General features: G+C 43.4%; 1 long non-coding RNA gene across 1 annotated transcript in view; it reads left to right on the forward strand.

The window, feature by feature from the left end:
- Positions 1–11,644, forward strand: part of LOC132248336 (uncharacterized) — a 176,620-nt gene extending 164,976 nt beyond the window's left edge. Inside the window, exon 7 of the long non-coding RNA XR_009459510.1 lies at positions 11,555–11,644. This is a non-coding gene — a long non-coding RNA (uncharacterized LOC132248336). The remainder of the gene's footprint in view (positions 1–11,554) is intronic.
- The last annotated feature ends 3,715 nt before the right edge of the window (positions 11,645–15,359 follow it).

Below are 15,359 nucleotides of genomic sequence, written 5' to 3' on the forward strand. Positions count from 1 at the left end.
GGATGGAGCCAGGGCTGCGAGAGTCTTGGCAGCAAGGAGCAGTTTGCCTGGAAGAGTGCTGGCCCCAGAGTCATGATTTATTGGAGCAAGGGTTTCCCACAGGGGAGGAAACCCCTTGGAAGGAGTGGCGGGGAACTGTGAAATGGCCCTGAGGGATAAGGGTCCCAGCCACTTCCCAGAGGACGATATTGGGGGCCCACCCTTTTCCCCTTTTTCGGGAGCTGGGCCCAGGTTCTTTTTCCCTAGAGGAGATTCTAGTAATCTAATGATAGTGATACAGTGAATGAGGGTATGTGCCTTATATTTTGTATCCAGCACCTCATATTTTGTCATTAATAACCGTTTGTTGTTTATTTGTTATATATGTGGATGTGTATATGTACTTATCTTGCTGAAACCACCCTGTTGACACCCCCCTCTAAGTGCCAGTAGGGTGTGCCTATGTGTGTTTGCTGATTACCTGAACTCACCTGTATTTACCTGTTCCAGATTCCTTACTTATCTGCGTGGGTTCAAGGCCCTTCAGAGCAATCCCCCAAAAGTCAGTTATAGATTTATAGCAATTTATATGTAGATGTATAGCAATTTACATATGTATAAAGAGTGTGTTGAATATACATGTGTGTGTATATATATAGAGTTATTAGTTTTATTCCTTTCCTCCTGTATGTTGTACATACATTAATAAATTTGTACATAGTTAAATTCCATAACTGGCCTGGCCTGGTTCTATAGGGACAGAGGGGAACCGTGAGTGGTCTGCAGTTTCGCCTACAGCACACCTCTGGCAGCTAACAATCCCTCTTCAATCAGAGGAGGGAGTACTTATCTGAGTACACCCAGGCTACACTGAGATTGGGGTGTAGGGTTGGTATATGAAATATTGCTAAACGTATTACAGGAAGTGGTGATCATGGCTGATCCATCACTGCAGAGAGTGACAAAATCCCAGAGAAAGCAGTTGCTCCAGGAGCTTTTGAAGCTGCCCTGGTTGGGATGCTGCCAGACTGTTTCACAGTGATGTCAGTGGAGCTCAAAGCAGAGTGCTATAAGAAGGACTCTTATGAAGAGAGAGGAAAAAAGACCACGCCTTCTACAAAAGTTCAGAAAAGGATCATCTGGAAAATATTGTTAAGACTGTTTCAGGGGACAGAAAAGATATTTGCATACAAATAAACCAAAGAACAAGACATGTCACAGTGGCCTAAGCTGCTACCCAAAGAAAAGCAAACCTCACTGGGACTACTGCACTGCTTCTGTCTCTGTCTCTATCCTCTACGTATATCTAGTCACATGAGATAAGCCTGCAGGTGTATAAGAAGGGTGGGCTACCAAGACAAACCATATTTCCAGAACACGTTGTAGATTTTAAAGGACGTCTCTATGACCTCTGGATAGAAGAGTTCAAAATTATGATCAGAGTGGTTCCTGTAATGGGGCAGGAGCTTGTGATGACTATTTTCTGTAATGGGGCCAGGGTATTGTTGGATGACCATTTTTTACAAGCACAATATTGCCACATCCAAACTGGTATTTGACTGGAAGAATAATGGTGAGAGCTGATGTACATTAATAGCAAGTGATTTTGTTTTGGCAACAGGCAATCTAGGTTTTGTCTACAAGGGTCAGTTTTAGGTGCATATGCATGCAAATGCTATCCAACAAACGCCAATTTTTGCTGTCTGATCTCTGGAGTGTGGATCACTTCTAGCCAAGTTATCGTATGAAAGAAACAGCAAAATACTGTTGGATCTGTAGAACTTTTCTTGGATTTCTTCTATGAAGGCAGGGGTCTTTCCCCATCCTATGGAACTGTTCCATTCTCTAAAGTCATAGATGACTTGAGCTACGTGATTTCCAAAAACAAGTAAGTGAATACATGTCTCTTCAGTGGTTCCAGTTCATTTTGTTTACTGTTTATATAGCTCCTGCATAGTTGGTGATGCCAGGAGGTTACACAGGCCATTGCTTTCAAAGATCTCTCTAAAAGGAGATTCAAGCTGTGGAAGGCAAAAGGAAATAGGTTCATATGAAAAGACAACCATGAACTTAATTGCAGGAATCCTAAGAAACAGGAGATCCTATTACAAACCAAGAAAACATCTATCAGGACGACATACTCTTCCAGATGAAAAAGAATCCTCAATCAGACAGCCCCAAAACAGCGTAGATATATCCCAGGCTGAATACCTAAGAAGGTTTGCATATTCCATCTGAAAAATATGAGTCAGTTCAGTGAAACATCCTTTCACAGTGATTTTGGTGCATCACCTGCCTTCTCTTATGTCAGCATGTAAACCTATTTCAATTTATTTCATACTTACCATAGAACTACCTGCTGCTTCAGACTTGACATTAGCCCTCCTGAGGCTCACAGAGAGTCTTTCTGAGCCTCTTTCAGAATGCTTCCTGCACTAAAACACCCTGAACGTGGTCTTCCTGGTGGCTATCATTTCAACAAAAAGTGTGAGTAAACTTCAGGTGTTTGCACAACTGAATCGCCTAATGTATTATTCCATAGGAAAACATGAGATGCTGAAATATCCCCAGTGTTCTCTCAGACTTACAGCTAAACCAGGTTAACAGCTTAGACATCTTCTTCCCAAACCACACCGGACACTTTGTAAAAGAAGTCACACCAGTTACATCCAGCATTCAAGCCAGTCTGTCATACATTGACAGAAAACTATTCAGGCAGTTTTCTCTGTCTTTCTGACTGCAACTGGGCATTCAAAAGGCCAAGCTGTCTCATCTCTGAGAATTTTGAAATGGATCCAATAATCCATCTCTTTTTCATGCCAGTTGTGTATCTCACACATATCATCCACTACAATTCAAAGGACTTGTTCCATTTGTACCAGACAAAGGTCTCTATCAGAAAACTGCCAGGTTGTGATATTTGTCAAACATGACTTCTCAGACTTCACTGCTATGGCAGATACCAGTTTCAGGTGAGGAGTACTGAAATCACTGATTGATGAAACTGGAACTCCTCATTTCCTGCATCTTGAGGTTGCCCCACCTTCTAAGTCATTTGAAGTGGGATCCACACCAATGCATACTTGAAGAAAAAAAGAACGGCTAATAACTAGTTCTTTTCAATCTTGTAATCATTGTTGATCCCATGATCCAGCCACCATCTCTGTTCTCAGAGGCCTCAACTAAAACAATGAAAAAGAAAGAAGCCAAACCTTTTCATTCCATCCAGGAAGAGCACACACCAACTGCTGAAACCTCCTTAGCCTGACAAAGGGTTTTTGAACCCAAAAGCTTGCTTAATAACTATTCTCCAACCATTTGGGTTGGTCTAATAAAAGATATCAAATTCACCCAAGGAACCTTGTCAACTAAAACAGGCATTAGTTAGGAATTAAGCTAAAGTAAGTTTATGGTTATGGCCACTCTGCCCTTCATGCTCTTGCACAGGAAGATGATGAGGCACAAGGGGGCTGGGGGGCTATAAACAGCCTGGTCAGGGTTGGAGGGGGAGGGGGAGGAAGAGCACAGCCTGGGGCTTGTGGCAAGCAGTTTTGCTTTCCCAGTCCCGGGGTTATGCTCTGAACATGTACAGGCATTCAATAAATCAGGTTAACCCACTCCCAATCTAAGTTAGTTCACCTCAATGTTAGTTCATGTGAACTTACATTGGGCCTGCCATTTTTCAGAAGATTTAAACTCCCCTGCATAAAAGGTAATTTAGATTAACCTAATCTTAGTTAGGTTGATCTAGATCAGGGGTTGGGAACGTTTTTTGGGCAGAGTGCCAAACAAACCCCCTAACCTGGACTTCAGAGATGTTGGCATACCAGGGCAGATGGTGGGCGAGCCTCAAGGGCCCAATCCTTGTCATGGCAGCACAGTCCTAGCCCCTTCCCAACCGAGGTGTGTGTGCTGCTGCTACTGGCAATGAACCTGGCTAGGGCTTTTGAACCCCTGCCTACAGCGAGCAGCCCAGGCCCTGGACATTCCCTTGCTACCTGTCATGGAGACTGGGTGGCTCACAGCAGGCAGCTGCGAGTCTGCAAGCAGCTGCACCAGGGTCTGGAGCCCTGGCCCAGCTTGTTGACAGCAGTAGCTGCACACACAAGTTGGGGTGCATGGTGGGGAAGGGGCCAGGGGCACTGCAACCAACCTCAACTGACCTGGAGCTTCCACCCACCCTGCCTTTGCCCCCTGCAGCCTGATGCTCCATAGCACCCCTTCACTGACCCGGGCACACCTCCCAGGCTACGCACTTGGTGAGGACAAGCCCCAAGGCATGGAGATGGAACCACCCACAGCCAGCCCAAGTGGCTTGTCAAGGGTGGCCATTGCTTCTGCCAGGGCCATGGCTGGCAGGAGGCAGCACCACAACCACCCTTACTTCCTGTGGTGGGGATTTTAGGATGGACTGCTTTCACCCCACCCCAGGTCACCTGTGCTGCAGACCTACTGGCCCCAGTGTGATGACACGTGGCACATCCAGCTCCATCAGCCACATGCCCGAGGCAGTGTAGCAGAATAAACCACTTCTCATGGGTGCCCAGCTCCTCCAGCTCCATGCTGCCCGCCCACCTGCACACATGCTGCTGTTCACCCCCTTCCTGACTGTGCATCTTAAGTCACACAAGCAACTGCCACTGCCATGGAGCCCAGCCAGGGCTCTGGAGTCCAGTGCAGCTGTTTGCAGCCTTCCAGCTACCTGCCACATCTGGCCTAGACTCTGGGAAGATGCTGTCTTCCACAGAGCCTGGGATGCTTGCGGCAGGGCTTGCAGCCTCCTGAGCACCTGCTGCAAGCAGCCCAGGCTCTGTGGCCAGCAGCAGCTGCCCAGAGCCTGGGCTGGCTGTGGCATGCTGGGAAAAATGGCCTCATATGCCATGCTCTGGCACGCATGCCGGGGCCTGCCAACTCCTGATCTAGATGTAATGTCTATATATACTGTACCCTAAGTGATTTAGGAGTGCGGTTAGCTGAAAGAAAACGTGTCTTGTTCTTTGAAGCTTTTTAAGTGGTTTGGAATATATCACTTGCACTTGCATTTTCATCTGTTTTAAAATGAGATTTTAGCAGCTGAAAACCAGCACTAAGTAATCAGCCAGACCACAACAGTCTACTGGCAAGTGCTCAATTCATCAACAGTACTTTGTGGATCATAGCTGAAAATCTTTAATGTTGGAGATTTCTTTGATGGTATCATTGTTCTTTATCATATTTACAAAGAAATTACCATTAGAACATTAGGCAAATTCTTGTTCTATTTAATCATTTTATCACCGTTATATTAAAGAAACAAAGCACAGGAACTAAGTTTGATTTTTCATGGAATTGTTCATTTTAGTAGTAACTTGTATGAACTAGGAAACAGAAATTTCTCAGACTCTGTAGGCATATCATTCAATTTCTTTTAATAATTTTTTCCCTGTAATTCCCTGTATTTTTTTGTATTCAGGGGATAACTAAGGAGCCCTTCTGTAGTTCATTTAACACTCATAGATACCAATAAAAATTGCAGTCTACTGAACAGTGTCCACATTTATTGCAAAGATAGTGAGGTAAATCCTGGAGTGAGGATGCATTTATTAGACATTTGTCGTATTTTTTACTCTCTTAGGGTCAAAGGATCATTACATGTTCAGAACTTAATTATCTTTATCATTCAAAAGCAATCAACATTTAACAAAAACATTTAATCACTTCATTGCTTGAAGAAGCAAATGGAATATGTAGGTTTATACCTAATCTTCCTGGAATTTTGCTTGCAATTATGTCTTGTTATGAACCAGAGAACAGCCACTGTTTGAACTCTCTGGGTCCTTTTTTATCAATATTTTCCTTGTAATTTTCAATATGTTTCTACTATATTCAGGGAACAATGGAAACTAATTTAACAGCTGAAAATTCTCATTAGTGGTAGAAAAAGTAGAGACTTTTCGAAGAACTTCCTTCTTAAATCTAATGTGAATGCTTGAAAGATTGTTTGGCTTGCAGTCTCTTTTCCTGGCTCAACCAGCCCTCTGCAAAGCCTTCATTTTACTTTAGTGGAAGTTTCCCCTGAAGATTTGTATGTTAAGATCATATATTCTAGTAGTGGCTGTGAAGAGTCACTGCTTTTCCTTTATAATGATACAAGTGTGGTAGCAGAGACTGACGGCTACTATCCATGTTTGGTAGCAGGTTTGGGTACTTCAGGGAGCAGTCCTACAGTTGGAGCTAAGCTACAGTCAACACAAAATTCTGTTTGCTGTTGCTGTTGTAGATGATCTATGCAACATTTAAAATAAAGTAATTTAGTCATTAAATGCAAGCTCTCCATACATGGATAAGAAGAATACACTGACTTCCTCTATATATGGATAATCACATTGATTTTAAAATCCTAACCGGCCCCATTTTTGCAAGAGCACAATATAGTTATACCTTCTTGTGTAACTGGCATCTGTTAAAAATTCCTAACTAAAAAGGAGGCATACACTCAATGGAAGGGAGAGGCCATCACCAGGGAGGACTATACCTCAGTTGCTTGGGGCTGTAGGGGGGCAGTCAGGAAGGCCAAGGCAGAGATGGAACTGGGACTAGCTACCCAGATCAAGGACAAGAAGTCCTCTTTTAAATACATAGGGGGTAAAAAGAAGGTACCGGGCAATGTGGGGCCTCTGCAGGACGCGCTAGGAAATCTGGTCATTGTACCAGACAGCAAAGTTAACCTATTTAAAAATGTCTTTGCCTCCATTTTTCTGAGCAGGGACCGGGTCACGCCCCCCCCCGACCACCCCACCAGGACCCCCGTAGGCCCTGGGGGAGGCACACTCAGGCCTAGGGTCAGTGAGGGCCTAGTAAGGGAACTTCTGGAGGGACTGGACGTATTTAAATCAGTTGGTCCTGATGACCTCCACCCCAGAGTGCTGAGGGAATTAGCAGAGGTCATAGCAGGACCCCTGGCATGGCTTTACAAGCATGGTGCTCTGGTGTGGTGTCAGAAGACTGGAAAAGGGCCAAAGTGGTTCCCATTTTCAAAAAAGGGAGGAAGGAGGACCCAGGAAACTATAGGCCTGTTAGTCTTACCTCAGTCCTGGGTAAGCTTTTTGAGAGAGTTATCCTGGCGCATGTCCATGAGGGGCCAGCAGGGGAGATTATGCTTAGGGGCAATCAACACGGGTTCATTAGAGGCAGGTCCTGTCAGACCAACCTGGTGGCCTTCTATGACCAGGTCACCAAATCCTTAGACGCAGATGTAGCAGTGGACACTGTCTTTCTGGACTTTAGGAGGGCCTTCAATACTCTCTCTCACCCCATTCTCATGAAAAACTAGGGGACTGTGGCGTCGACACCTACACAGTCAAATGAGTCACTAGTTGGATGGAGGGCCGCACCCAGAGAGTGGTGGTGGATGGGTCATTTTTGACCTGGAGGGATGTGGGCAGTGGGGTTCCCCAGGGCTTGGTCCTTGGGTCCGCACTGTTCAACATCTTCATCAGTGACTTGACAAGGGTGTAAAAAGCACCCTGTTCAAATTTGCAGACGACACTAAGATGTGGGGAGAAGTGGGCACGCTAGAAGGGAGTAATAGTCTGCAATCAGACCTAGACAGGTTACAGAAGTGGATGGATGAGAACAGGATGGGTTTCAATATTGACAAGTGCAAGGTACTTCACCTGGGGAGGAAGAACCAGCAGCATACCTACAGACTGGGGAACTCCCTTCTCGTCAGTGCAGAGGCAGAAAAGGATCTAGGAGTCATTGATGCCAAAATGAACATGGACCGACAGTGTGGGGACGCTGTCAGGAAGGCCAACCATACCTTGTCCTATATACACAGATGCATCTCAAGCAGGTCCAAGGAGGTGATCCTCCCCCTCTATGCAACACTGGTCAGGCCGCAGTTGGAGTACTGTGTCCAGTTCTGGGCGCCGCACTTCAGGGAGGATGTGGACAACATGGAGAGGGTTCAGAGGAGGGCCACTCGCATGATCAGGGCAGCAGGGCAGGCCCTACGAGGAGAGGTTAAGGGACCTGAACCTGTTCAGCCTCCACAAGAGAAGGCTGAGGGGGGATCTAGTGGCCATTTAAAAAATGGTCAGAGGGGACCAGCAGGCATTGGGGGAGTCCCTGTTCCCCCGAGCACTACCAGGAGTGACAAGAAATAATGGTCACAAGCTGGCAGAGGGTAGATTTAGGCTAGATATCAGGAGGTGCTACTTCACTGTCAGGGCGGCTAGGATCTGGAACCAACTTCCAAGAGAAATGGTGCTGGTTCCTACCCTGGGGGTCTTTAAGAGGAGGCTAGATGAACACCTCGCCAGGGTCTTTTGACCCCAGTACTCTTTCCTGCCATGGCAGGGGGTCAGACTTGATGATCTGGTCAGGTCCCTTCTGACCCTACCAACTATGAAACTATCCCAGCCATCCAAAACTAAATGGACAACTAGGCCTAATATATACATATATATATTGTACATATATAAAAGAGGGAGTTGCACTGGAAAGATTGCTGATTCTAAACAAAGACTCTAACATATAAAGTATACTCTTTAACAGGGGTGTGTGAAGTGGGCAGTATTCGATTAGGATTTGGTCCTATTCAGGGGACAGTGATTCGATTTGCTGATTCAGATCACTGTCCTGATTTGATTTGGCTGAATCTGAAGATTTGATTCTGATTCGGAGACTCAATGATTCAGCCATAGACACAGCTTTATATGTTTTTTGAATGGCTCGTGAATGCTGAAATGGTGCAGCAGATGGAGCGTCCCACTTCTGGTCCACTTTTGGGTCCAGTGCTGAGCTCACAGGGGACCCCCCACCATGGCCTCCCCGGCTCAGTGATTGGCCATGGGGGGACCCCGGGTGTCCCCCCGGACCCAGGAGACACCAATTGCCAAGCTGGTGGCGAGGAGGGGTCCTGTGGTCTCCACTGTAGACCCGGAAGTGGCCCGGAACTACTTCTGGTCCACTTCTGGGTCTACCACCAAGTGCACGGGGGACCCCCCCCCTGCACTCTCATGGGATGCTCCATCCACCCCAGCATCTTAGCACTCACAAGCCATGCCTGGTACCTCGAAATATGTAGAAAAAACGTATAAAGCTGTGTCTATGGCCAAATCATCAAATCTCTCCGAATCGATTTGGAGTCTTCTGATTTGATTCAGAGAGATTAAAGTGTTTCCTGATTCGATTTGGATTCAGAGATTCAGCTGCCAAATTGGGCTGAAACTCCTCCGAATCAAATCAGCAACCAAAGCTTCGCACAGCTCTACTCTTTAATACACCGAGTCTAAAGCAATACCTATTTTTTGAATATCTGAAAGTGGAAGGTCGTCTTACCTTTCCAGGTAAAGAATATAGTAGAAAATGACCAAAAATGACAAAAAAATTTATAGTAGCTGTAAGAAACCCTAATCACAGAAACTCAGTGTGCTAGGTTTTTCATAGATTCATAGATTGTAAGGCCGGAAGGGACCTTGGAAGATCATCAGGTCCAGCCCCCTGCAGGAAAGATAACTGGGGGTCAGGTGACCACAGCAAGAAGACTGTCTAGTCTCCTCTTGATTTCCAGGGTAGGTGATTGCACCACCTCTGGAGGGAGCTTATTCCACAGTCTGGACACCCTGACTTTGAAGAAGTTTTTCCTAATGTTGAGCCTGAATTGAGCTTCCAGTTTGTTGCCATTACTCCTGGTTTTCCCCTCGGGTACCCTGGTGAACAGGTGCTCGCTGAGCCCTTGATGTACTCCCCTATTCAAACACAAGAAAAAGAGTCCTTGTCCCAAAGATTTGCAGTCAATGTCCCCATTATGCAATTAGATCTGAACTGTCAGACAAACCGTCAAGAAGTCTTTGTACAGATGCAACAGTCTGCCTCAGGTGTCCAGTTGCAGGGACTGGGGTTCAAGAATGTAAAGTCATAATGAGGTAGAAGTCAAATCTATCCTTCATATGGCAAGCCAGAGAGTCAGGAAACCTCTCCCCCAAGATAAGAATCAGTTTGATGACCACTACAACAACCCAGAGACTGTATTAGCTATTGACGCCTAGTTAGAAATATTTATACATTCATTACCTTGAACCTTTTCATGGCTTTCTTCATTCTAAATTGGTCTGTATTCATATAAATCATAGCTTTATACAATTGAAAAGTTTAATTTTTTTCTAATTCAGTTTTTCTTTTTTGTTCACTTATGAAGTGGATATTAAATACAGCAATGTTTTGGGGAAATGAGGGTGAATCTAATTTTTTACATCAAGTTCAATCTCAGTAGGTTGGAGCTTTTGTCACTCCATTTTGATAAAAGATACTTATGTACATCTTCCTTGATTTTTCTATCATAGTGAAGAACTTAAATCTGGAATTTGCCAGCCAGACCCTTCTCCTTCACTCAGACTGCGTCAAGGACTTTATTTACCACTGTTGTAGCAGAAACCCCCCTTTTCCTCTAATGTAGCAGAAAGCCCCCTTTTCCTCTTGCCTGCATTTGCTTTCCCCTCTTTGGATATGTTTCTCTTTTTCTACCTTTTCTTCCTTCCTCTCTCTTTCACTTTAAGATAAGGAATTGTATTTTAAAATTTGTATGTGTGCATTTTGTATCTCCCCTTGTAGTTTGGTATTTTTATCTATTTGTGTGCCATGGCATTTGTAGCTTATATTTTATACTCCTCACCTTTCAACTTTCAACTAAATGTGTTTTAGTAAGTTTTACATTGTAACATTGTTAACAAAGGCAGGAATCAAACTGCTCTTCCCTGTATCAGGCTGGCCTCTGAAAGAACGAGTGAATCAGTGATTGAATGTGTAACATGGAAGCAGGCAGCAATTATCACCTGGAAGCTGAACTCAATAGAAGACAGTGTAACAACCAGGAAATCTCTATACCTCACTGATCAAGGGCTAGAAGCCCTGGCCTGACTTAATCAACACCAGAGACCAACTTTTGGGCTGAATATCTCCAGATCGACCACTCCCAGAGCCCTATTCTAAATTCATCAACGGACTCCCAAACCTGCACGTACATGCGGACGACCCCTGGGGCTGACAGATGCTGTCCAGTAGCCACCGAGGGGGGGGAAGTCCCACGAGGGTCAATGACCCCTGGATTGGGCAAACCAGAAAACTGGGGAGTCACCAAAGTCTGCCAGGGACAGATAAAAGGCAGTGAAAAGTGACCCTCAGTGGCGCCCTCTTGATCTCCAACTCGACCAGACCTGTCCAGCCAGAAGGACCAGCCGGCGACCCCCTTCTGGAAGATAACACCACACTGAAAGAAGCCTCAACGACAGACTCCAGCACTTGTAGGATAGGTATACCTGACTCTGTAGCCTGCTACTGTGTGTGTGTGTATGTGTGTGCATGTGTGCATGTGTGTGTGTGGACCAGCCCCAAGGTTTATGATTACAGTGTTTCAATCCGCCTAATAAACTAGAATTTTAAGGATCCCGAGTTGGACATTTGTAGCCAACACTGTGATTGAAAGCACATGCCTTTCTGCCTTAGGGCTTCTATGCATAATTTTGACAAGTTGCTCTTTATCAAAGAAATTGTGTCAATCTTTAAGAACTGAACCGTTCTTACTTGGTTGCAGGGTTGGAATATCAAACTGTAGAGAGAAAAAGAAAAGCAACATGAAAGCAGAATTTCAAGAGAACATATAACCAAAGCAGCAAAGAGGTGTGTGTGTTTTTTCCATATCTTTACTAGCTGTGCTATGTTCTAGTTTTGCCTGCTTTTCTTTTAATTGTAAGTTTTTTAGTTTTTATTGGACACCACCTCTTACTCGCATCTCACATCTTTTACAGTCATTGTCTTTGATCCTTGTTGCCACCAAAGCAAATGAGTAATTATTGTATTTTTGGGCTGTGCTTTAGCCCACTTGTTGAGTAGGGTTTCTTGCCTCAACCCCTTAATAATACCAGCATTCATGATCTGCACTTCCTACCTGTTGGCTTCTCACAGAGTTGACATATTGCTTTTTAAACTGTATAAGCCTGAGAATATGTCTACAGATCACAGACCATGCTGTTGCTTTGCTGAGACAGTCTGCGCCACCCCTGCCCCAGTCCTGCCCCTGGCTCCTTGAGTGATAGCTACCAAACTGAGAGCACTGTGGCCAGTAAACATTAAATGACATTACACTTTTACTGGTATAAGTGATCCAAACCTGGTCTATACCCATACCAGAACAGAAGTTTGGTACACACAGACTGATTTAAAAATGGTGGAACCCAGTTTAAGATTTTCCTCTGCCCCCAAAGGGCAAATGTGTGTTCTGTTCCTTACTAATCTAAACTATGCCACTTACAGAAAACTGTATAACTTAGATCGATTCCACCTTAGGCTTTTTGAATGTCTGTACCTAGCCAGTTTCTACTTCTCAGCAGAGTTTATTGCTCAACACTGCACTATCATGCATCTCAGAAGAGCTCTATCTTGCACTGTATGGCCATACCCTGCATAGGCAGAGACCTGCCCTACCTCTCTCTTCCTCTGTGATACATCCAGAGGTGTGATCAGCAGCACTATTTATTCAGAATCCCCTTGATTTATGAGAGAGAGAAATAAAAGCAGGGCATTCTGAGGCCACAAATAAAAAAACTATGTAAATTTTATTTGGGAAAAGTCTCCAAGTATGTGCTGAATTTCATTGACTTCAATTAAACACATACATTATTGCTTTCTGAAATAACAGTGCTTTCTTGAATCAGAGGTTTCAGGATCAGAAACATTCTGAATATATTCTGCAAGCTATAGGGTAGATATATCTGAGCTATCTGTAAATTACTTGACTTGAGACCAGAAGCTTTCTGACTTCTCAGATGAGATGTCATTAAGATAAATTACCTCGCATAATGCTGAATGTTGCCAGGGCTAGACTGCTTCTTGAAACCAAGCTATCTTGTTTATAGAAGTCTGCCTGACTTCAGACTAACACAGCTAACTATCTCTTCTTGCTTATAGTAGGTCTGATATAGCTACACAACACTGAAATCTTCAGTGTAAGCTTGCCATAAATAGCTCTTTTAACCTCTAGAATGTGCTGCAAAACACAATTAATGAGATGGGCATTTGGGTAAGGCATTTGGGTAGATATGGAAAAGTGTTATTTGAAGAAGTGGGATCCTTTGCTTTTGTTGTTTTTTTATTTTGTTGAATAGGTATTTTATGATGGATGGGAACTAACATTGCACTGATACTGTTTTTATTTTCATTGTTATAAATTGTTTTTAAGGACTGCCAGGCTACCTAGATCTTGGAGCAGATGTCTTTAAAAAGGTTAAATCAAAACAAATAAATAAAATTGAAATCCGTCTAATGGAGGACAGAGAGCTGTACCATAGTAGCGAGTTTTATTTCTTGATTTAGTGCTATACATCCAAAGAGTATATTGTCCCTTTGTCCCTCTGTGCATGAATCAATATCATAATACAGCTCTTGAAATGAAAGATATTAACAACAACTTTAAAACAAAGTGAGCAAGTCAAGCGATAGAGTGGAGCAATTGTTCTGTCCATGGCCAACTCAACCACAGTGGATGAAAAATGGAAACAAAAGTAAAATACTGCTACAAAGAAACATCACTGAAAAGTTAAGCCAGTATATCATCCCAAAACATAACATGTCCTTTTAAACTAGTTCCCTTTCCATCAATACCTCCCCTCCCAACCCAAGATCCAAGCTTTTTTGGCAATACATTTTAACTACACTATAATCAGCCACAAATCATTTTGACTGTTTGCTTTCTGTACAAGTTTTCCCTAAAGGCAGTAGTAAGGGAGGTGAGAGAAAGAAGACAGCAGTCCTACTAAATATTTTTTCTACCCTTCTGATGTTCTTTATTTTTAAAGTGTCATCAAAATATCCAATTTACATTACATTTTTTAATATTTTCAATTATCTCTCTCAAAGGTATATTGGGCTTATTTGTTTCCTGCACTCCCTCTTTCCTTAGCGCACTGCAAACTCTCAATATATTAACATCGATCTTGTTTAATTTCATTTCATAGTTATACAAACCAAAACAGCACCATTAAAATAATGTTGTAGCTATGGAGAGAGGTGTAAAATCTAACATTGTTTATTCATGTTTGTTTAAAAGCATTCACTCCTTTTTTTCCAGTTAGTTTTTCTTCCCTCAGTTATGAATGCCAAAGTCAACTCGAAGTAAATTTTAAGAGCCATTGTCTACTTCCTTGTTTTATTCTGGGAGCTCTACAGTATTAAGGAAATTCTGAAACATTTTTAAAGTTGTTTAAGCTCATTTTATTATAGTCTCATTGATATGGTCGATAGTGATCTGTATTTCCATCTCCAGTCTGCTGAACATTTCTTTTCAGTGCTATATGCTATTGTTTGTGTCTTCAAAGGAATTCAGGTTTAATCACAAGTAAATTCCAGCTGTTCTTTCTGCTGATATGAAATGAAGGTTTTAGTATTTGGTGGGAAATCCCCTGATATTATTTTCTGCCCTTTTCAGTGGGAGGCATGAGGGGATGGAGGGAATTTCTTTCTACAAAGAAGCAAATCTTCTCTGGCAACTGCCAGAACAGCTGCAAAGACCACACAGCAAGGCAAGGCGTTCTTATGAGCCAGCATCACTGACTCTGGTTCTGGGTTGTCTGGTCACTCTGCAGAGAAAAGGAAAAGCACTTGGGCTGTCCTTCCTCTTTTAATATTCATAGCTTGTGCCAGCTCTGCTGTAGGCAGATGGTAAACCTCCCATTATTTCTATCTCAAGACTGGCAAGTAAACAACAGAACCAAGATGTACACTCTGGTATTGTGAAATATTTTTAACTTACTATTTGTCACTGAAAACTATATCAAGCTACTGAATACAGTATATCATTTTTGTTGTGATCCCAGACTGATGCCTGACTGCCATAATATTCTTTTGTTCTCTCTGTCTTTTATTATATAGGCAATAGGCGAGGCAAAGAGAGGGTATCTACCTGTTACACAGTTAGCTGAGAGAGTGGCCTCATCTTTGTACTTGACCAGTGAGTCAGGTTCCTCTCTTCATAGAGGGTTCTGAGGTTATATAAGAGGAATACAGGAATGGTTCATAGTGCCTTCTGAATTGCCCAAGTGCAGCAGGTTCAGATCATATACAATGTCAACATGTGCACATTTTAGAAACCTCCTACTTACTCATAGACAAAACAGAAGGGAAAGTGGAAGAGAGAGCAGCATGTACATTAGCCAAATCCCAGTGAGTGTGTCCATCACAATAAACTGAGTTCTTTGAATGCTGGTTTGTGTCAAAGAGGGAGATACAGAGTTTGGATTTGATCTCAGCCATCTGTATGGTCAAGCCTGACCCTGAACTCTGTCAGGATATGATAGTTTACAGTGTAATGTGACACATTTCCAGAGCAATTGTGAATAGACCTT

This window comes from Alligator mississippiensis, chromosome 2 (genome assembly GCF_030867095.1).
Source record: "Alligator mississippiensis isolate rAllMis1 chromosome 2, rAllMis1, whole genome shotgun sequence".
NCBI lineage: Eukaryota > Metazoa > Chordata > Crocodylia > Alligatoridae > Alligator > Alligator mississippiensis.